The 22338-nt window shown below is 49.2% G+C and overlaps 1 protein-coding gene across 1 annotated transcript in view; it reads right to left on the bottom strand.

Moving 5' to 3' along the window:
• EDAR (ectodysplasin A receptor) overlaps positions 1-21533 on the bottom strand; it is a 103976-nt gene extending 82443 nt beyond the window's left edge. The window contains exon 1 of the mRNA XM_011980556.1: positions 21234-21533. The gene's annotated coding sequence lies outside the window, so the exon portion shown is untranslated. The remainder of the gene's footprint in view (positions 1-21233) is intronic.
• Between the last annotated feature and the right edge of the window lie 805 nt (positions 21534-22338).

Genomic DNA, 22338 nt, shown 5'->3' with positions numbered 1-22338 from the left:
CATTGATGTGGTGGTGGGGGGCTGGGGTTTTAGCACATCACAGGAAATTCAAGATGGGCCTTTTGATGTGCAGCACCCTCCCCTCCCCTCCTGCATCATGTACTCTCCCTCCACCTTTCCCTTCTGTGCTCCCCCCTCTCCCCCCCAGGCAAAGATGTATTTCCTGAAAACTGGAAAAACCAGGTACTATCAACCTCAAATCAGTGCCAATTAAATTCAGTTATAAAATTCGGGCCTTGTCCCTCATCTCTGAGTGACACCTTCCCTTTTACAACTGGGGCTGTTAATACCACAATTAAAACATTCAGCATCACCATATCCTTGGATCTAAAGCAGTTTATAGCCTTGAACTTCTGTAAAGAAAGTCATTAACATATCAAGGTGTTTTGATAAGACCAACTTTGAAGCAAGCCTCTCCTCCTGGTCTTTTATCCCCTCTGCCATCTTACGTATCAAATTTCAAGAATGCAAAGACCTATCTGCCAACATGTTGTTGCCTACTCAAGTTCTGTCTTTGTTATTTCTGTTATCAATATTTTAAAGTCAGATGATCTTTGCAATTAACACATGAACTTTGGGTGAAGGGTTTAGATTTACTATGCAGAGACTGGCATTAAGTCCCTTCAAAGCTTTAAGAAATGCAGGGGCATTGGAGGCCAGTCACAGGCGGAGCTCCTGTGGAGTGACTCCTCACAGGGCACAGGAAGTCCTATGCCTCATGTCACGGGACCCGGTGCAGTTATGCAGGGTTAGAGCCTGTGGTCTCAGCCATACCCGGTGCTCTTTCAACCTGAAGACTATGAGGAAATGGTCAATTTCCGTCTGAACAAAAGTCATCAGAGAGTTCTGTGGTGCCCAAGTGCATTCAAATAGTAAGGAAACCCTACTGACTTCAGGAGCACTACTGTGTTTGGCTATAGGGTTTCTGAGAAAATGAGCTTCAGCTGTGTTGGCTCTGCCTGTGGAGAAGGGCTTCCCAAGCTACTGAGCCCACATGCAGGGCTCCCTGCTGGCAGAGGCCAAGTGCCAGCCCTGGAAGCGAGCACAGTGGAGGGAAGATTGACTGCCTGGGGACCACTATCCTCGGCTAAACTGCCGAGTAGGACAAACAACTCCACAAACATGATGAAGCGAAAGGAAGTCACAGCAGGACCCTCTTTACTGGAGTCTGTCCCAAAGACCAGCCAATGTGTTTTTTTTTTTTGAGATGGGGTCTCACTCTGTTGCCCAGGCTGGAGTGCAGTGGCGCAATCTTGGCTCACTGAAACCTTTGCTCCCCAGGTTCAAGCAATTCTCCTGCCTCAGCCTCCCAAGTAGCTGGGATTACAGGCACCTGCCACCATGCCAAGCTAATTTTTGTATTTTTAGTAGAGACGGAGTTTTGCCATGTTGGCCAGGCTGGTTTTGAACTCCTGACCTCAATTGATCCACCTGCCTTGGCCTCCCAAAGTGCTGGGATTACAGGCATGAGCCACTGCACCCGGCCAAATTATGTTTTTGGATCAAGTCCCTGGGATAATCAGTTGTAGGTTCATATTTCACAGGGAAAAACAGAAAAAAAAATGAAGAATATCAAAGGCTAGAATTTTCTTTTACTTCAATAGTTCATGTTGTCCCTGAGGTTGCAGCAAATGTGCTGTAGAAAATGGTTTGAGGGCTTGTGGGCTAAGAGCAGGAGCAGAGGAGGGGAAGCCTGCTATTCTCCAGGCCTTTAAAGTTTGTGTTTACGGCTCTCCTACTTGTCTTTTTATCCTTTTTTTATTATCAAAGAGGTTTACAACAGTCCTGTGCACAACAAGTGACTTCCTAATTTTTCTGCCAAAACGGGGTGGCTATAAAACTTGAAAGAGCAGGGGGCTGTCCATGCCTGACAGAGTGTGTCTTTGTAGAAAAATTTAAGGTGATTTTGATCCTTTAATTGCTTCAATTTTACTTCATAAACCAATTTCTTTTCCCCTTATCCCTCAAAGCTTCCGATAACACAATCTATTGGGAAAAACTAGACGGTGGATTTCTGCTTGTTTGAGAGCTTCATAGGTGGATATTTTTTAAAAGGAAAGTAAGAACCCACCAAGATAAATTTCTCTTCATGTAACAATGTTATTGAGAGCAGTGACTTCACAGAAACAAAAGATGGAAAACCCTCAAGATTAGCCAGTCTAAGACCTGTCAAATCCAGCTTTGCGGAGACAGAGGGCCTCAGCCACAGGGGTAGAAAACAGCTCAGGTACACAGAACAGGACGCGTGGAGACATCATAGAGAGACGTGTTATTGAGCCTAGGCCATGTGCCCACTGTCCCAAGAATGCCTCAGTCCCAGGCCCAGGGCGGAAGGTCAGCCTGGCATGGAGCTGAGTGCTGCACAGCGACAATATCTTCTGATTTTCACAGCAACCACCTGGGGACGGCACTGTCATTGTTCTCACTTTAGTGGAAACTGTCTCTTCTCCAAGTGGGGTCCACAGGCCAGCTGCATCACTATCGCCAGACGGCCTGTTGGAAATGAAGAACCTGGAGCCCCCTAGATCTACTAAATCACGGCTGACCCAGACATACTTCAACATTTGAGATGGAACGGTTGAACTCATAGGTCTCTGAGCCCTTTTTTTTTTTTCTGGATTATGCATCCCGAATAGAAAAATAATGGCGCATGCGTCCTTTTGACGGTTGAAGCTTTGCAAATCAGGGATGTAGTGCTTTCTGTTCGGCCTGGGGAGGTTTCCCCCTAGCAGTTCTAACCAGGAGGAGGTAACATGGAGCCCACAGAAACCTTCTGGCTTGTTGAGAGTTGGAGCAGAAGGGTGGTAGGCATGCTCAGAGGGCAAGCCAAGGCTACGTGGTGACCAGTCTGTCTGTTGCGCCTCCTGATCACAGGCATGGTGTCAGGGAAGAAGTGAGCTGGCTCTTTCTTCTCCACTACTGTGCCCAGAATTTGCCCCCTTTACTCTGGGTAGCCCTGGTAGAGCTGGATGCTGATACAAAAAGTCATCGAACGCTAGGAAATAAGGTCATGTGGAAGGAAACTAGCTTTCCAGGGACCCAGGCCTGCCTGAGATGATGTCATCTCCAGGGGCGTGTACCTGAGCTTCACTCTGCTATGCACTATTCGGCCAAATCCCAGTCACGGTAGGGTTACACGTTAGCTTGCAGATTTTAGCCTGATAAAAAAGACAACCACAAAGTTTATAAGACTTCATTGCTCTGTGGGACCTTAAGCAGTTTTGTTATCCTAACTTATTCCATTCCTCAGATGCTCCTGGAATCTGCGAGGCCACCTCAAGGGATCCCTCATTAAGCAACTGAATGAGTCCCTGATGCACAGTCAGTTTACCTTGTGTGACAGTCATGGTTTTAGCTCCTTGAGAATTGGATTCAACAAGGCTGATGAAGAAAGAAGCCTCCTCTGCTCTATGCTGCTGTTGATCTCCGGCAGCTGAACCTTGGCTTTGACAACCTTCTTTTTTTTCTGCTCTTCTCTCTGCCCTCAGCTCCAACCTCCGCCCCACCTATTTTTAGATATGCACTTTGATTCTGTCTTTCCAAGACCTCATTTGAAATTAGCCACTTTCTTGGTCTTGTTCTTGCTGCTATTGATCTGTATGTGCTGGCTAAGTTCAGATGGTTGTGTCTCCGGTGAGAGGAGAACGATTAATGAACTCAGGAATCATGCATTTTTCAAATGTTTATGGGCAGACACCACGCCAGGCCTCCAAAGGCATACAGGTCCTGGCCCCGAGGACTCGGTGAGGATGTTGGCATGAAGCAGACCTTTATATGCTATTCACGGAGGGCTGTAAAAGGGGGGTCATTCTGTTTCAATTTTGTTTTTATTCCCTTTATTTCTCAAACTAATTTTTCACTAAGTACAGGAATTTTGCTTTGAGTCATTTAAAGAAAAGATATTTATTAAGTGCTTACTAAAGGCACAACACCATCTCTGTGCTGAAAGAAATATAAAAGAAGTGGAAGATGTGTGAGCTGCAGTCCCGGGGGTCTCAGCAGCTAGCTGGAAAGATAAAAACATATAAAAAAAAATCAAAATCAAACAAAATAGGCCGTGCACGGTGGCTCACGCCTGTAATCCCAGCACTTTGGGAGGCCGAGGTGGGTGGATCACGAGGTCAGGAGATGGAGACCATCCTGGCTAACACGGTGAAACCCCGTCTCTACTAAAAATACAAAAAAATTAGCCGGGTGTGGTGGCAGGCACCTGGAGTCCCAGCTACTTGGGAGGCTGAGGCAGGAGAATGGCGTGAACCCGGAAGGCGGAGCTTGCAGTGAGCCGAGATCGCACCACTGAACTCCAGCCTGGGCAACAGAGCGAGACTATGTCTCAAAAAAACCCCAAAACCAAAAACAAAACAAAACAAAAATCCCAAAATATTAATAACAATGCAAGGCAGTGTATGATGAAGAGCTAACTTGTGCAGGGATCCAAAAAGGGGCAAAAGAATCACTGAGTTAGAGGACGCTTCAAGGAGAATCCAGAGTTCAATCTGGGTCATAAGAACATACAACTCAGATGTCTTTAAACATTTCTTTAAACACAGTTAAAAGTGGGGAAATTGCTAAGGGAGGGGCTTGCCGACCCAGCACAGGCTTTGGTGACGTCTGAGCCTTGGCTATGTGGGTGACGTGATGAGTCTGGCTCAGAAGACACTTTCCCCTGTGGAAAATGACGGATAGGTAGTGGGACCTCATCCTGCAGAATCTTGCTGCTTGAACTTTGCACTGAGAGGGGAGCATCGCCTGGGAGCCCCTCAGAGCTGGAAAATCTCGGGTCCTACCTGAGGCCCAGTGGGTCAGAATCTGCCTTTTTAGCAGAACCCCAGGTGGTGCGCATTTGAGTTAAAGAAGCTTCTTTAGGACACCAGGAGACATGAGATGTTTGGAGTCAGTGACAGGATGCAGGAAATATTTCAGGACTATTAATCTACAAATGGTGTGTAAAGGTTAGTGCGAAGAGAACCTGGGAACCCAGAGTTCACCTAGGAGTCTGTTTCAGAAGCTGAGATATGAAGTGAGGAGGATCCTCACATTGCCTTGGTTATATGGAGGCACAGGGCGGGCAGGACACCGAGTGGAGATGGTCTGGGAGCTGGAGCCCCTGGACGGTGCCCGGGGAGCCTGGCTGGGCAGGGAGGTGGACAGGAGTGCAGGCAGGCCACACAGCACTGGGCCCAGGGAGAGAGAATAACCAGGGCGGGGCAGGGGACCAAGGCCCCAGATTCTACGAATACTTCACTTCCTTCCTGCTCAGGGGATAGGAAGAGGGTCCTGTGGAGAAGACAGAAAAACCATAAGGTAGAAAGAATAAAAGCTAGGACGATGGTTACTTGCAGGTTTTTAAAAGATATTTCACTAGAATTTCCATAAGCCTAGAATTTCACTCCATGTAGATAAGTTCAGAAAACACACTTAAATTTGTTCATGGCGCCAATAAAAGCAGGCTCACTAAAGAGATGTTTAACCTGGAGAATAGTTTACATGACTGAACAAATACAAGTGATACATTTGCTAATTCTTTTCTTTCTCTGTGGAAATAACTACTGTTCAGCAAAACAACCTAACTCGTGGAAGACTTGCAAAGATCACAGAGGATCTGGATTGACGCTGTGTCCTGCTGTGGAGATGAGGGGACAGGGGATGATGCTGGTGGTGGGGAAATCATAGGGTCGGACGGGACCGGGCTCACTGGGGGATTCTTCACCCCCTCCGACTCAGTCCTGGTGCCTGGGCCACATCCTGGGCAGGCGGTCAGGCCCTGATGGTGCTGGCTACACGTTTTCTGTCTCCAGCTGAATTCCTTGTTCCGTGAGGGTGGGAATCATCTTTATATTTCTGTGCCTTTCTTCCAGCATCTAGGAACTTGCTCTTCAAAGAGTGGTCCCTGGGATGCACTGCATTACGCAGGAGCTCGATAGAAATGCCAAATTTCAGGCCACACCCGAGACCTCCGGTATTAAAATCTGCATTGTAATAAGACCCCCAGATGATTTGCGTGCACATCACATTTTCAGGTTATGACACCAGGAGGAGGACTCTCAACCCTGCCCACACACTAGCATCACCAGGGGAGACTTAAAACCAGGCATCAGTCTTTTTGAAACTCCCCAGGCATTCTAGCAGAGAGCCGAGTAAATGTTTAGTAAATAAATGCCCAGAATGAATGAAGGTGTGAGGGTGTGAGAGCTAAGTGGAAGGGTATTAGAGATAGGATCAGCTCTCTCATTTTATGGAAGAAGAAACTGAGGCCCAGAGATTTAGAGCGATTTGCCTAAGGTTACACAGAAGTTAAAGAGGAGTTGGCATTAGAAGTCAGGTGTTGCGGTTTATAACATGAACACAAACTCTTTGATACCACCTTCAAAACGTGGAGCCTAATTCCTCTTCCTGTGAGAATGGGCTGGATTTTAGTGACTCATTTCTAGTCAACAGAAAAAAGGGCAGAAGGGACAGTGCAATTACAGAGACCAAGTCACCGAAGGCACTGAGCTTCCTGCTCTGCCCTGGCTGCTGCTCAGTCACTTAGGGGCAACATAGGGGCAGCCATGGGGAGCTCCCGTGGCAGGGGGCTGAGGCCTCCTGCCCACAGCCACTTGCGAGGCCTCCGGATGTGAGTCCTCCAGCCTGGCCTGGCCCGCAGATGTTGCAGCCCAGGCGACTGCAGCCTCAGGAGGGACCCTGAGCCAGAACCACGCAGCGGAGCCGCTCCCTGATTCCTGACCCTCAGAAGCTGTGAAACGGTCACGTTTGTTGTATTAAGCAGCTTCATTTTGGGGTCATTTATTACACAGCACAGATGACTAATATGCCTTCCAGTCCTTTGCTGTTTCAGCCACACCCCTGTAAGAGACCAGCTTCTGTTCCACAGAACTTCAATAGCCATGCCGGCCCAGTTCTCAACACGCTTGGGATTGAATACAGACAATGATGACCAAATCAAAACAGGGGCAGGGCACTGCATGGTGTGGTCGCCGCTCTTTCCTCCCAGGCCCTGGAGCACCTGTCCAACCCTCCTGGCTGGCTTTTGTGCCAACAAGCCAGCCACTGCCCTTTCCAATCCTGCCTACTGTGGGAGTGCCGGGGCAGGGCCAAGTCAGGCTGCAACGGGCTGAGGCAGCCTAGGAAAAAAGAGACTGTAGGTGACCTGGATTCAGAAGCTGGTGCCTTGCCCTGCACGCCAAGTGTTGGTAAAAGCAGTGTCTGCACAGGGTGACGGGTGTCTTCCCCGCTCTGCTTGCCTTGTAGCTATGGCTGTGATTGGAGAACTTGATGGGATCACTTGAAAAATAAACAAACAGCCCTCATCTGATCTGTCAGTCACAAAGCAATGGCTCACAGCCCACGCAGATGCTGAGACTCAGAAGGGGGCCTTTAGCAGGGGCATTCACTCTTCCTCCCACCTTCATTTCTCCTGCTTCCCAGTGCTTTCCAGCACCTGAGGATGCCATGGGCCTGAACCCTGGCAGAATCCTTCGTGACTGCCATGGACACTTCCAGCCTGTGAGTGTGGCTCCTGGAACCCTCAATGACTTCTTCCCTCACCTGCCAGGGTGCTGGCTGCCCCCGGAAGAATAGAAGGAGAAATGTACTTTCCAGGGTCCTGTGTCCGAGAACCATGCCACACATGGTGACCACTGCCTGTTCCCACCTCCACAATGACTACAAAACCTGGAAATTTTTTGGTTGGAGCCACAAGCTTGGCTTCCATCTCACAACAAAGAAAATATCATCAGAGTTCTCAAAGGCCCTTCAACTTTTGGATGCGCCACTGGCTCTTGGTTTTATGTAAATGACAACTTTTCTTGGGATTGAAGATGAGGCTTACAGGGTTTCAGCACAAGGCTCTTACCCATTTTAAACTAACTGCGGAGCTGTAAGCATCATCTTTGTTCACAAAAGGCTCAACATTCCACTTCCAGGAGAGTAAGACCATCCTGTCCATCCATTCTGCAAATAGAAATAATAAGAAAAATAGAAATGCCACATATTGATGGTGTATTTTGTATTAGACACTATGGTACCCTGTTTATGAACATTATCTTAATGATTTACACCATGAAAAGTAGTCATGGGCACGGTGGCTCATGCCTGTAATCCCAGCACTTTGGGAGGCCGAGGGGAGTGGATCACGAGGTCAGGAGTTGGAGACCAGCCTGACCAACATGGTGAAACCCCATCTCTACTAAAAATACAAAAATTAGCACTGCCTGTAATCCCAGCTACTCAGGAGGCCGAGGCAGGAGAATTGCTTGAACCCGGGAGGCAAAGGTTTCAGTGAGCCGAGGTCACGCCACTGCACCTCCAGCCTGGGCAGCAGAGCGAGACTCTGTCTCAAAAAAAAAAAAAAGAAAAAAAAGAAAAAGAAAAAGAAAAGAAAAGTTGCAAATACATACAGAGTGTTCCCTGGGAACTCACACCAGTTTTCCTTTTAGGATCTTACATGATGCGATACAGTGGTCATCCCTGATGAACAAATACTGGTGCATTATTGTTAACTGAATTTCATACATCTTCAGATGTCCTTAGCTTTCTCCTAACGTTCTTTTTCTGTTCCAGGATCGCATCCAGCATCCCACTTTACATTTAGTCATCATACCTCCTTAGGCTCTTCTTGGCTAACAAGACAATTTCTGACTTGCCTTGTTTTTGATGACTCAGAAGTTTTGAGGAGCACTGCCCAGGTGTTTTGTAGAATCCTCCTCAACTGAGAGTTGTCAGATGTTTTTCCCCAGTGACAGACTGGGGCTATGGGTTTGGGAGGAAGGCTACAGAGGTAATGTGCCATTCTCATCACGTGAACGGTTCATGCTACCAGCATGGCTCAGGATTGCTAATGCTGGCCTTGATCACTGGGATGAGGCAGTGACTGGCAGGATTCCCCACTGTGAAGTGACTCCTTTCGGTGCTCCTCGGAAGGAAGTCTCCAGGTGGAGCACACACTTGAGGGAGGGAGTTATCTGCTCCACCTCCTCAAGGGCACAGCATCTACAAGAATTGCCTGGAGTTCCTCTACACGGGAGACCTGCCTCTTCTCTGTTATGTATTTGTCCATCCGTCCATCATTTATTTTCAGTGTGAACACGTGGGTATTCATTTTAAACTCCGGGTGATAATCCAATATTACATTATTTATTTTGCTGCTCAGATTGTCCCAGCTTCGGTGACTGGGAGCTCTTTTAACTGGTTTGTGTGTCCCTTAGACATGCTCCCCCTTTTTTTTCTTTTTCTTCTTTTTCTTTTCTTAGGACCTCTTCACTTTCTGGCACTACAAGGTGCTCCAGGCTCCTCTTGTACTTTCCCTGCCCCAGCTCTGGAGCCAGCTGCTTCTCAAGGAGCCCTGGTTCTTTTCACTGGAGATTGGCATTAGAATCCCAGATCTGGGTGCACAGTGAGGACTGACAAATGCTGAGATGAAAAAGTGTCTGAAGGTGCACTAAATCTAAAACTATCCAAATACCTCTGACTTCCCAGTTTGGAAAGAACAAGCTCCATTTAGAAAGACACCTGTGCTGTGATCAGGACGCCAATAAGGAGGCGCTGAATGATTCCAGTGGCCCCCACTAGCCTGGGCCTGGGTTTTCCTAGATGGGTAAGGCTATAGGGTGCCAACGTGCCCTTCAACCCTGGCTAGGAGGAGTGACCACCCTGCCACGGCCCAACAGCACTGCCCATGCCGCCCAGAGATGTGGTGGCTTCTCACCTCCACTCCTGAGGAGCTCACCCTTTCTTTTTTTCTTTTTTCTTTTTTCTTTTTTTAGATGGAGTCTTGCTCTGTTGCCCAGGCTGGAGTGCAGTGGCACGATCTTGGCTCACTGCAAGCTCTGCTTCCCGGGTTTACACCATTTCCTGCCTCAGTGTCCCGAGTAGCTGGGACTACAGGAGCCTGCCACCACGTCCGGCTTATTTTTTGTATTTTCAGTAGAGACGGGGTTTCACCGTGTTAGCCAGGATGGTCTCGATCTCCTGACCTTGTGATCCGCTCACCTCAGCCTCCCAAATTGCTGGGATTACAGGCGTGAGCCACCGTGCCCAGCCAGGAGCTCACCCTTTCTAAGTGTTCCTGGACTGGAAGACTGTTCCTGGGTGTGAGGTGGGACTGGGGGCATCTGGACGTCCTCCCTCCTGGGACCCGGCTCTCACTAGGAGTCACTGTTGTTTCAAATGCTGACAAAGCCCTGGAGATTCCCCGGTGAACAGAAGGCCTCAGAGCTGATGGTGGAAACAGGACTTGGTGTCTGAGGGACCCACAGAGACCTCCGGACAGCTCCTGCTGAGTGCCGCGCCCTCTTTTCTTGTTCTACTTCTGGTTCACACACTTCTGAAGCCTTCATCAACCACAAGACATCATACTAAATGACACAGTAAAGAAACGACGGCCATTTGCTTTTTCTCTTATCCACAGGCAGGATCTATGGCCTCTGTGGATGTAGATGAAACTCCTCAGGGAGCTTCTATTCTCATAGAGGAACTCCAGCCACCTTCATCCATAGAACAGGGCTGAGGTTCAAAGTCATTCTTCCTTCTCCCAACAAATGGCACTGACATAGGGAAGAGCCCAGGGTAGGGAGACCAGCAAAGGGCCCCAGAGGGCAAGGCTACACAGGTCCCGTGCTGTAATGCCAAGTGCAGGGCCTGCTGAGCTACAGCCTTCACTGGGAATGGTCTATGGAGCAGAAAAGGATCCAGGCAGGGCGTGGAAGTGTTTTAAGGGGTAAATACACCATCCATGTCTAGAACATCTGATTACATCTCTGTGGTTCCCAATAATCACCGTCATTATTAGGTGGCCAGGTTTCCTATTAAGCACAAAAAGCTCATTAAAATAACAAAAACATCAAACTTGGTCGACTCTGCGTGTCTTTGCTAATCTGTGGGTTTGTCATATTTGGTAGATGCCTCAAGAGTTTCACAATGTATTTCTAGAGGGTAGAGCTCCAAGGGAGCCACGGGCTTAGGGAACACGCAGATCCTCCCAAGGAGGCTGAGGTTCAGAGCACCGAGGAAAGGCTTTTTTTTCTTGTTTAACAGTGGTTTTTAATAAATAATTTATTTTAACTATTCCTATTAAAATATTAGAGCGACCTAGTTAGAACCTGAGATGCAGTGAAGTTCGGTCAGAGGAAATGCGTTCTGTAGTGAGGCAGACCACCAGCAGACGACGCCCAACCCCACGTGGGCTTTGGTATGAAGACCGTCTATCGGTACGCTGAAGAAAAGACGGGAAAATCCGTTCTGAAAGCAGGAGGGCACCAATGAAGTTGTTAGCACAGCTGCAAATCTGGTTAAATTAAACCCAACAGGCAAATAATCCACATACAGAGCAGAGGGAAGCAGATAATGTAAACTCCAACGAAGACCACTTGAAAGCTTTCCAAAAGGAAACCATTAACCCGGAAGAGTTCTCAGCAGGGGCGGGAGGGGGTGTGGTGTGTGAAGCACAGACATTCCATTTCCAATGAGGCATCCACTCAGTAAGCAGAGAGGTGCCAGCTTCAAAAACGTTCAGTGTTGTGGAAAATGAGATTCACCGAAAACTCGGAAATGCGGAACCATCTGAGGATGCCAAGGCTGCCCCTCCCTCTCACTGTGTTTCTCCATCCACCGCCCCAGTACTTGACCCTCACCTAAGGAACAGATCTTTCTTGCTGTTGGGTAAAAGGAGAATCTGCACCTTAGAACCCAGACATGCAGAATCAAAGGTGTCATCTGGTCGGGGAAGTTCAGAGTCAGATTTGCCTCTTCCATTTGGTGAACCTCACTCCTCCAACACTCTTGTTTGCAGGGGCTGACCCTGGGCTGGGCTGCCTCCTGCCCCACCACTTCCCCCAGCCTGGTTCAATCCCCATCCCAAGCTTTGGTGGCTCTCTCTCTCTCTCTCTCTCACACACACACACACACACACGTATGGCATACCCTTCAGCAGCTGAAGGCGGGGAGGGGTTGGAGAAAGCAAGCTAGTAAGCTAGGGGCATGTCAGGTGGTGGCTGGGGACCTGGAGACCCTGAGCCAGGCTGCTGAGGTGCAGGGCTGTGGAGAAGAGAAGCCCCTCCTGCCTCCCTACCCAAGGTCAGATTAATCATGAAGGATGCAGACGGCAGGAACTGCAGAGCAGAGGAGGGCTTGAGCAGGTCCAGGCAGATGTAGCCAACAGAGGAGCCACCGAGGCACACGCCACCAGCCAAATGGGTCCCTTGAATAAAATTTCTTCACTTTGGCCATCTGACATGACATGCTTCCCTCTAGGCCCTGACAACCAGCTTGGCTCTGACGGGCAACACATGGGTGGGGGAACACCTGGCATCACAGCTAGGGGGTGGGAAGCAGGGTGCTGTGCCTCTATTGCACTGGCTGAGATGAGGCAGGCACGTGACTCTCCTGGCCTCTGCTTCTTTATTTGAAAATCAGTGTGATGCACTCACCTCCCAAGCCTGCTGTATCAGTGATCATGGACACACTCACACTTAACAGACCGGCCAGCGTTAAGTTCAGCTGGATGGCGTGGGGCGGGGTGGGGGGGTGGCGGCAGGCAAGTCACTCACCACTTCCTCTGCTCTCAACCTGATACTGTACTATTTCAAGGCCTCCTGGTTGTTCTTTAACCCCAGCTCATTGCATTCTCTTCCCTATTTGCTTCACTGATTCCGGACAGTTCTGCAGTGAGAGAATCCCAGGGAGGCCCATGTGAGTCACATCCCGAAACCTCTGTGAAGGGGAGGAGCGCAAAAGCCCCCTTGGGAGACTCTAGAGAGCAAGGAGGAAACTGCCGCTCCCGCTCTGGTGGGCATGTCCTGCCCCTCACCTCAGCAGTAAGTCGTGATTTCAAGCTAATGCTTATTACTCACCAAGTTCTAGGTTCAAACATATATAATATTTATGTGATATTACGTGTGTCTGCATAAGTTGTTTAGTGGACACTATTATGAATAAAGGTAAAACGGGAGTTTGGTGGTGGGAGCTGCTGTTTTATACAGCGTGGGGCCAGGGAGGGTTTCTCTGATAGGACGATGGGTTAGCATAGAACTGAAGGGAATGAGCAAGACACACAGACATCTGGGGCCAGTGTGTTTTAGGCAGAAGGAACAAATGCAGCAGCCCTGAGCTTGAATAAGTGTGGTCAGAGTGGGGTCAGGGTGTCACTGGTGGGGAGGTGGCCAACCTGGCACCGTACTCCATGGGAGCTGGCCGAGCCTGCGGCGTCCCCACACCAATCCCTGTGTAGCTGCCCCTTAACTGCAGGGTCCAGATGGCGTTTTGAAACCTGACCAAATTGATAGATTGCTCCAAGGAAAGACAGGGACCTCTGATGGACTAGACCATGAGGAATGACTGCCAGGAAGAGGCTGAGGTGACCCGTTAAACTCAGCCCGTGAGTGCATACGGAGCGTGGGCGGGTCTTCCAGCATGCTCATGCCCCGTTCTAAGCACTCTGCCTGCCTTGGCTCTCGCAAATCCACACAATATTCCCATGAGGCAAGTATGTGACCTTCCCTCGGGGAATTGAAGTGACAGAGTTACCCAGCAATGATGATCTGAAGTTCCACCATTAGCACGGGAAGGGGCTGGCTCTGGGACTGCGTCCACCTGAGGCTGGGCTCCTCCCCACCCTGCCACCAGCATTCTTTCCAGAGCCACACCCGCCCCAGGTGGCTAGCCTGTGCCAGTCCAACCCCACCAGGACCAGTCCAACCCGACTTCAGGGAAGAAGAAAGGCTCCTGAGGTTGAAGTTGTCTGGCGCGTCTTAGGTCTGGTGCGACTGCTATTGTCAGAAGAATGACTGGCCAGGTCTGCTCTTGGCCTTGAGGATAGAAAGAGAAGCTTCCATTTTCCACTCTAGTTCCCAGCATCCTGCAGCCCAAACAACACCTGTCCAGGACCTGGGGCCAGCCAGCAGGGCTGTCTGCTGAGGTGTCTCTGGGGAGCTCAGCCATGTTTAGCCTTTTACACATATGTCTACACCTAGACCCCTGCCTGATATATACTGTCCCCGCACCTGAGAGAGTTATGATACAAGGTTAGACTTCAAGCTAATTTGAAACAGCCCACATCATCCCAGCTCTCATTTCTGAACGAGCCCATGGAAACGACAGCAAGGCGAAGTCCATGAACTTACCAGGAGGGAGGTCTCAGGCAAGCCACTTCACCTCTCCAAGCCTTACTCTGCACATGTGTGAAGCAGTGATGACTGTCTCTATTTCACAGGACTGCTGTGCAGATTAAGACGGAAATGCTAAGAGTGTAACAAACGCCCAATAAATGTGGGTTTCTTCAACATTTATTGAATACCTACTCTGTGCAGCCACTGTGCTAGGTGCCAGAGAATGAACAGACGATGCTCCCCGTCCTCAAAGAGGGCACAGTCAGTGCCATGGCGGGGACAGATGTTTAACAGCTCAGTCACAGCGCAGTGCAATTTGGCTATCTCTCCTATTTCCTCCTTTCAATGCTTTAGGCCACGAGAATAGGGGCCAGGTCTTCTATTTCTATTAGATCTTCTCACAAAGCCTTGAGTAAGATCTAGAGCCCATTGTATTACGGCAAATGCAGTGTCCTCTCTATGCTCCAGCGTAAACAGGAAAGCAGTCACCTCAAACCCCATCCAGCCCACAGTGGGAGAGCCGTTTACAGAGATGAACCCATGGAGGTGGGTGGAAGCCTCAGACCCTCCCCGGTGGGAGGCTATCCCACCACCAAAGGCCTGCATCTCCAGAGGCTCCTGCTTTAACTGATGCCGCGGGAGGCATGCAGCCAGTCCTTTGAGAACTAGGGACATTGGCGTTTGCCAGTGTCTCAGTTCTGTTTATTCTGTAAACATAAGGAGGAGCTCAACATTCTGTTGTACCTCATTTTGCAATCTTCACAAAATAAATATTTGCCTTCAAAAGCAACAACTGTGATAATCATCAGGATAATATTCTCCAGCGCCATTTCCCTCGCACACGCCAGGCACCAAAGGCAAGTCAGAGTGCTGTGTGTGGTCTGTTTGGATAATAATTTTCATCTGGAAACCTCAAGTTGGAAACCAACTGGCAGTAATTCTAGAGAAAGTTTTGTCTCCTGGTTTTAAGAGTTGACTCAAAACCGAGTGTCCTGAGTCACCTAAGTCTCCTTGTTTTGGTTACCTCTGCCCATAAAATGAGAAGCAAAATTGCTTAGTGAGTGCTGGTGGGAAACTTGGACATTGGCAGGGATCACAGTGGCCACAGAACAAGGACTGGCCACCCAGACAGGCCAGGTGCTTGCTGCATGTGCAGGGATGGTCTCTTTCTCTCCAAATCTCTCTAAGAATGAGCTAAAATTCAAAGAGTTCTGCTGAATGTAAATGATACTTATTAGAGATTTTATTGCCCATAAAGAAACCCATCAACAGAAAACCACACTCTGCAAATCTACCGATGCACGATTAGTTTGTGCTGCTTACAGATCCCACTCTAAATTCAGCTGTCAGTGCCTTCCCTCGACCACACTTCTTGGAGATACAGGCTTTCTGCAGGGGATGCCGCATGTCAACAAACACATCCCCAACGTGTATACTCTGATTTATCTTCTTCATTATAGACAGGAGGCTTTAGGAACAGCCATTTTGAGTCTTTATTAAGGACTAAATCTTAAAGAAAACGAACCTTGAGACTCCTCTAAAGTACCTTTTAGGGATGCTCAGTGCATTGCCGTACTTTTAAGGATTAGGATTTTTCTGGGCCAGAGGTAATGTTTATTATGCATGGACACAGAGCCTCAATCCAAACAGTAAACCATGAAACCACATCTAACTGGGTAAATAAGATCAGCCAACTTAATAGACATCTGCATCCCACTGGAGCATTCCCTGTGGACTTGCACTTTCCTGTATTCATCAGACCCCAACCAGACATCAAGTCAACAATCCTGCGCTTCCAGCTCCTCCCTCATGATCCATCTGTCTGCCTTGACTGCCCTGGACTTCCCAGAGACAGGTATCTTCCTCCAGGCTGACTTCCCTCCTAATTGACCTCCATCCTCCAATTATGAGGAAGGAAATCAAACTTTCCAGGTGCTGGTGGCTCTGTGTGGGACAGGGCAGGGAAGCAAGCTTCTCCCCAACTCCAAAGGCCATATGGAGTCAACAGGAACAGCTCTGGCATGCTGGCCCAGGGCATCAGTGATCTCTGAACCCATTCCCCAACAGTTTTGCCAACTGAGCTGTCAGGGAGCCACTGTGTCCCTACTCCATCACTCCATCTCGCATCCGATGCTGGAAGGTGTCCCTCTCTCCAAGTGAGGAGGAAGCGAGTGCAGCTGGCCAGTGGCTCTGCGACTGTGGGAGTGTCCCAGCAGGGCTGCAAGGAGGGCAACGGCGATGTCTGTTGCTGAGTGTTCTTTCTCTGCACAACTTATTGAGTCTTGATAATCTACTTTCAGATTTTTGGAAGTGTAATCACGTGTTTCAAGTTAGGGTCTTTATAATTTTTCTCACAATGGATCCCTTTGGCACGTGTTAATGGCCAAGGGAGCAGGTGTGGGTGGAAATGGATCATTCCTCTCCTGCCAGCCCTCCTGCTGTCTGCCCTTCCTGCCCTGCACCTCAGCCAAGCCAGCTCTCTCAGGAAGAGGCTACTTGGAGACCCAGCTCCTTAGGAACTGATACTCAGAATACAGCAACCGGCATGGTATGGGATGGGGTGGTGTGGGCACTGACTGTTCCAGAACGACACAGGGCGTGAGCCACCATGGCTGAACTTCTGCCGTGACTTGACTTCTATCTGCCTTTCTGTCACACTCAATGAGAGCCCAGCCCCCTTGCCACGGCTCGCTCAGGCTCCTGGTTCTCCTCTCCTCCTGTTCAACCCTCCTTCCCCTCTGCTCTGGCAGCACGGCCTTCCTGCTGGTGCAGGAACATCTCCAGCTCACCCCATCCCAGGGCCTCCTTTCTTGCGGGTGTCCTGGTTCACTCCCTCATTTCACCCAGGTCTTTACTCAACTATTTCATTGCCCAAGAGGCCCCCACTACCACCCCGGGCACCTTCTTTCTGCCTGCCCTGCTGGTTTGTTTTTTTTCTCGTGGCGCTGGATTTATGCATTATGGCTTCTCTCCTTGCGGCAGAATCTAAGTTCTGCGAGTGCAGGGATGTTCTCTCTCCTCACCCATGGGACCACTGTGTCACTCACTACATCCCAGCATGGTGCCTGGCATGTAGCAGATGCCCATAAAACATTTGCTGAATGAACGAATGTGCGCTAAAACCAACTTGAAATCCTGCCTGTTTCCTCCTGTGCATGCGGGATTCCGTGCAAACACGGGGTTGGAAATATGGCAAATGGAAGCTTTAAGAGAATAGATTTGGTAACGATCTGAGAGTCATCAGAACAGTGCATGCCCTCTCTCACATTTTGCTTGCAGCCTGGTTTTGCAGTGCTTTCTCTCAGGATTAAGGTATTGTTGGCAGAATCAACTCTTTTTTTATTTTCAGGAGACTAATACTGTATCATATTTCAGTATTTGGGCTCACTTTTTAGTTGCCTATATCTAGCCATTGAATGGTATCAGTTAACAATATCAGCCTTAAGCCCACTGCTAAGCTTGGCTTCTGCACTGCACTGTGGGTTTCAGGGCTGTCAGTAAGAGTAACGTGACTGTGGTTGTTATTGCTCTCATTGCTGATTTCATCTGACTCACAAGTGAAGGCGCGCCTTCCTCCTGTGCTTGCAGCAGTAGGTCTGAATTACCGTGAAGTGAGTTCAGCTGGCATGAGCTCGCAGGGTGGTGCAGCGAGGGCTACCACCACAGGTGCATCTTCCTCTGTGGGGTTCCTTATGGCCCACCTGTTTTCCATAGTCCTCTGTTTTGTCGGAAATGGAAAACGAAGGCCTCCTGGTTGATTGCATGTGTACGTGGGTGTATAATGTGATGGGCATTTCCAGAGTGTGCCTGGGCAAGAGGATCTGGGCAAGGGGGCAGGGCCTCCAGCTTCACCCGCATGTGTCTGCTCCTTCCTGGGGGCCAAACAGTGTGTTTGCCACCTTTGGGCATGCAGCATTTGAGAAATAACAGGTGTCTCTGTCCCCAGAGAGGGTACCTTTGCTAACTAGGATTTGTTTGCTGTTGACTTAGGGGATGCTGATGTTCGAGCAGCTCCCTTGTCCCTAACTGTGTCATTGGAACAATTGGTGACCTTTCTCTTAACAAGAAGGATGAAGGAGCCCGTTCATTCATTCATTGGACATATTTTCATGGAATGCATGATGTGCTTGGGGTGTGCTATCACTGAAGACACTTCAGGTTGCAGGATCCCTTAATACATGACCTAATGAATGGCTGACCCCTGCCACGAACCAGGGCAAAGCTTTTTCCATAGCTTTGACTGTACAGGGTTAGTTATCCTTGGGTAATGCTTTGTGACACTCTAAGGACAATGATGAAAAATTAAATATGGTCAAGCTCATTTGTCTCAGGGGCCAATGGGCTGTTGGGATGCCCGAGCCCCAAATGCCATTTTGAATTATTTTTTAGTTACTAGACTACCTTCGACTGAACCACCTACAATGGCCTATATTTGACAGTTTTTTCACTATATAAAAACTACAAACACTTATCAGGAGGGTTCACAAAGAACAAAACTGAGATTGTTTCCTCTTGATCCCTCGCCGCTGAGGACAGGATATGAGTGTGTCTGGGGCTGACACGCCCTGGGAAACTAAGATACAGGAAGGCGGGTGTTGCTCACTCCACTCTTATTTTTATAATCCCTGGTGGCTGTCATTGCATCATCTCCTTGTGGGGGAAAATGTGGCAGTGTTGGTGGCAGAGGACACAAATTCTAGTCTCAGCCCCTCCAATTACCAGTGACAGGCTCCTCACAAGGCCTGCGCATTCCGAGTGCTAATCTAGACCGGTTCTTGGTGTTCCCATAATCATTATGAGCTGTGTGACTTTGGGCAAGTCAGTGAACCTCTCTGAGCCTCAATTTCCTTTTTGGGAAAATAGAGAAGACATCCATGAAAACGCTTTGTAAAGTGCTAGAGAAATGTTCAGCAGAGGTTAAATGACTAGGCATCGGCTTATGTTTCCTTGCTTTATTTTTTAGGAAAATAGTAACATCGGGGACTTAAAAAAATTCCTTCCTGTAATATACGAATTCAGTAAGGACAGAATCATAGGCAGTGAGATGGAGGCGGCAGGCTCATAGGCAGGGTTGGCCGGAGCTTTTGTCTCCTAATTGATCTAATGTGCTAAGTGGGCTTAATGTAAGTTAATTAATGATACTATTGGTGGGTGGAATACCTAGGCAGAGCCACAAACAGCATCAAAGGAATGAGCAGGCAGGTGTCATCCAGGATAATTGAGGCATGCAGGCAGCCACCAGGCAGGCTAGGAGGAGGGTGAGGGGAAACTGAGCCCAGCTGAGGGGTTGAGCCACTTGAGCAGCAAGGCTGTCTGCCAAACGCCATCCTGTTTACAGCTCCTGTATTTGAATTTCAGATTTGCTTGAGTCTTTGAAGCTGGGTTCCTGGGCGTTTCCTTGAGAATAAATTCTATTCTTTGGAAACCACAAAACGCACTCACCTGGACCCATAAAGGAGCGTCAGGTAACCCAGCTTCCGTCTGTGGGCCTGTGAGACCTGAGGAACTTTGACGAAGAGGCTCCCTATTTAACAGAGGCAAGTCGGTTTTGTGCTCCGTGAGATGGGGTAAGACCAGGTCTGTCTGCACTCCCGAGCAATGCTGGGCTGCCGCCCAATGGCAGCCACTGGGCTAGGCATTGAGGGTACCATGATGCCTGAGAAACGAAGATGAGCCCCTGACACTTCTGAACTTCACAAATGTGTATCCCCAACAAAATGAAAGTCCAGCTCACAAAAGCAAGAAACCAGGTAGCGGCCAGGGAGTGAAAATCAAGCATTTCAGGGAAATTGTATTTACTTTTTCCTCTCGAAGACCGGTCCTTCCAAGATTATCCTCCAACTGTGCTGTCACAAATTAATCCTCCCACGGCACAGCCTGGCCCACTTAGGGATGGGGAGGGGTACAGTGGAGACCCCCGCCGATCACTACCAGGATCGCCAAACTTTCCCAGCCGTGAAGGGTGCACGTGGACAGTCATCGGAACAAACGCTTATTTCCCAACCTTGACTAGAGTCACTCTCTTTTTGGTAGCCTCTGTCAAAATGTATCTTTAAAGGCTTTAAGTGGCTATGACATAGAAACCTCAGCGTATCAAGCCAGGAAAGACACATTCTCTATTTTAGATGCCTGGATCCCTTTTCTCCTTCTTCACCTCTTTGTTACAGTTTCACTCTTGCTTAGAAAGTGTCTCAAAAATGCCACTTGAGAGCCACAGAGCAGTGGCCTGGGGACCGGGGAAGAGGACGGAGGTGCTCCTGTCTCTCCGTAAGTCTCCTCATATGCGTGTGCCCCTGACTGTGTGGGACTCCCCACTGACCGGCATTTGCCCTCCTCGTAGATTTGAACTGTCCCTCTTGTTGCTGACCCAGCACAACACGGGCAGGGAAACCCAGTGGGAACCTCGCCTGCTGTCCTCCCTGCCCAGCCACCTTCTACTCCCTGAGCTGATATCTCAAAGCCTGGCTGCTACGGGAGGCTGGGAATCAGAGCCGGCTCCTGTCGAGGAGCCCAAACAGCCCCACTCTCTGTCAGAGTGTTGAGAGGAACCTCTTGGCTGGAAATGAAAACCTCAATCATCACAAATAGGTACTCATTCCCCTCCTTCTCTCCCTCTCCCCACCCCTCCACCACCAACACAGAGGCCAGGATATGGGGGGTCTCAGACATGACTGGATACCCCACTTGGAAGGTCTCTTAGGGCACAGCAGGTACACAGAGTTGGAGGCAGGTACAGAGCCCTGCTAGAGTCCCAGCCGCGCCTGCCTTCCCCAGTGAGCCGGGCACAGGGGCAAACCTGAGAAACATACTTTTCACGCTCCCTGGAGGAACCCATGGCTTCAGTAGCCCAAATCTTAAAGTCTGTGAAGCGCACACAGAATTTGGCTCCCTAACCAAATGTCCAACCAACAGCAAAATGGGGTTTCTGATGTTTTCCTGAAAACAAAGGAACAATCTCAGGTCTTATAACTGGTAGCGCAGACATACTGCAATCGGTAAAGCTTGTTCAAACGCAACCCAAAAATGACATGCATTTCAAAAATGCACCCAGGCTCTCTCCCAGCCCATGACACCTCCGTCTCGGCCACAGCTGAAGAGTTTAGAAAACCAGAGGAAAGGACCAAAGCTTACCCGGCTTCTGTTGTGGGTCAGCTTCAGTCCCAGCAGAAGATGGGTCTATGAAGAAAGCCAGGTACATCCAGTTCTGGGTGACAGGCTTCACCGGTGGCCACCCTGGCAGCCCTCTCAGAAGCAGGTACTCTATGTCCTTAGGGGCCAGTAGGGCTGCCTGGGACCTGGCACACCTCTCTGCCACCAGCCCTGCTTCTTTTCCTTTCAATTTAAAGGGCTTCCCGGGAACTCTTCCTTTACTGCTCCCTGTCCTGTCTGCAAGTTTGGAAACGCAGTCCTTGCGAGGGGCTTTCCCTCATTGCAAACTCACCTGCACCATCTAGAGGTCTGTCCCAGCACTGGAGAGACTGGAGCGGGCACGTTCAGCCCTGCTGCCATAGGTCCCTGGCACACCTGGCTCTCTGGACGTCTGCCCCTTAAGAGATCTGTTGGAAGGCATAAAAATCATTGCTTTTTTTTTTTTTTGGCAGGGGTGGGGGTCTTGCTTCTATCAGAGCCTTTAGGCATGGGAGTGCTAAAAACCTAAACTAGCATTAAAATATCATTAATCAAAGCTTGTTCGTAGAAGGACCCCCCACTGAGATGGCTACAGGCGTGGGTGCCACTGCACGGATTCAGCTTCCAACATGTCTGTTCACATTCTCACCCATCCCCCGCACATCCCTCAGGGTTTGAGCCACCAGGACTGCTCTTCCTTTCCCTGGACACCTCACACCACCAGTGTATACCCATGTAACTTCAGATAACCATACACACCCCCCGTAAACTAGGTAATTAGGAAGCCATTTGAAACACAAACATTTTGGAAGGACATACCTTTCAGTATTGGGCAATTATTTCTCAAAAAGTAAATGATCTTGGGGGGGGGGAACCAGCCTTAAAATAATGTAATTCTCTTGTCATTTTCTCCCTCATTCACACCTACACAGATAAATACAGGAACAGAGCAGCTCCTCCAGGCTAGATTTCTGTGTTCTCCTTTTCCATCTTGCCCCCTCTGTCTTGGAAACCTACAAGGTAACTCACACGTGAGAAAGTAAGAGCTTAAGAAAGAAACAGTCTGGGCACGGTGGCTCACACCTGTAATCCCAGCACTTTGGGAGGC

This window comes from Mandrillus leucophaeus, unplaced genomic scaffold, assembly GCF_000951045.1.
Source record: "Mandrillus leucophaeus isolate KB7577 unplaced genomic scaffold, Mleu.le_1.0 Scaffold214, whole genome shotgun sequence".
Lineage (NCBI taxonomy): Eukaryota > Metazoa > Chordata > Mammalia > Primates > Cercopithecidae > Mandrillus > Mandrillus leucophaeus.
Note: the sequence above shows the minus strand (reverse complement) of the source record. Positions and strands in the feature narration are given on the sequence as shown.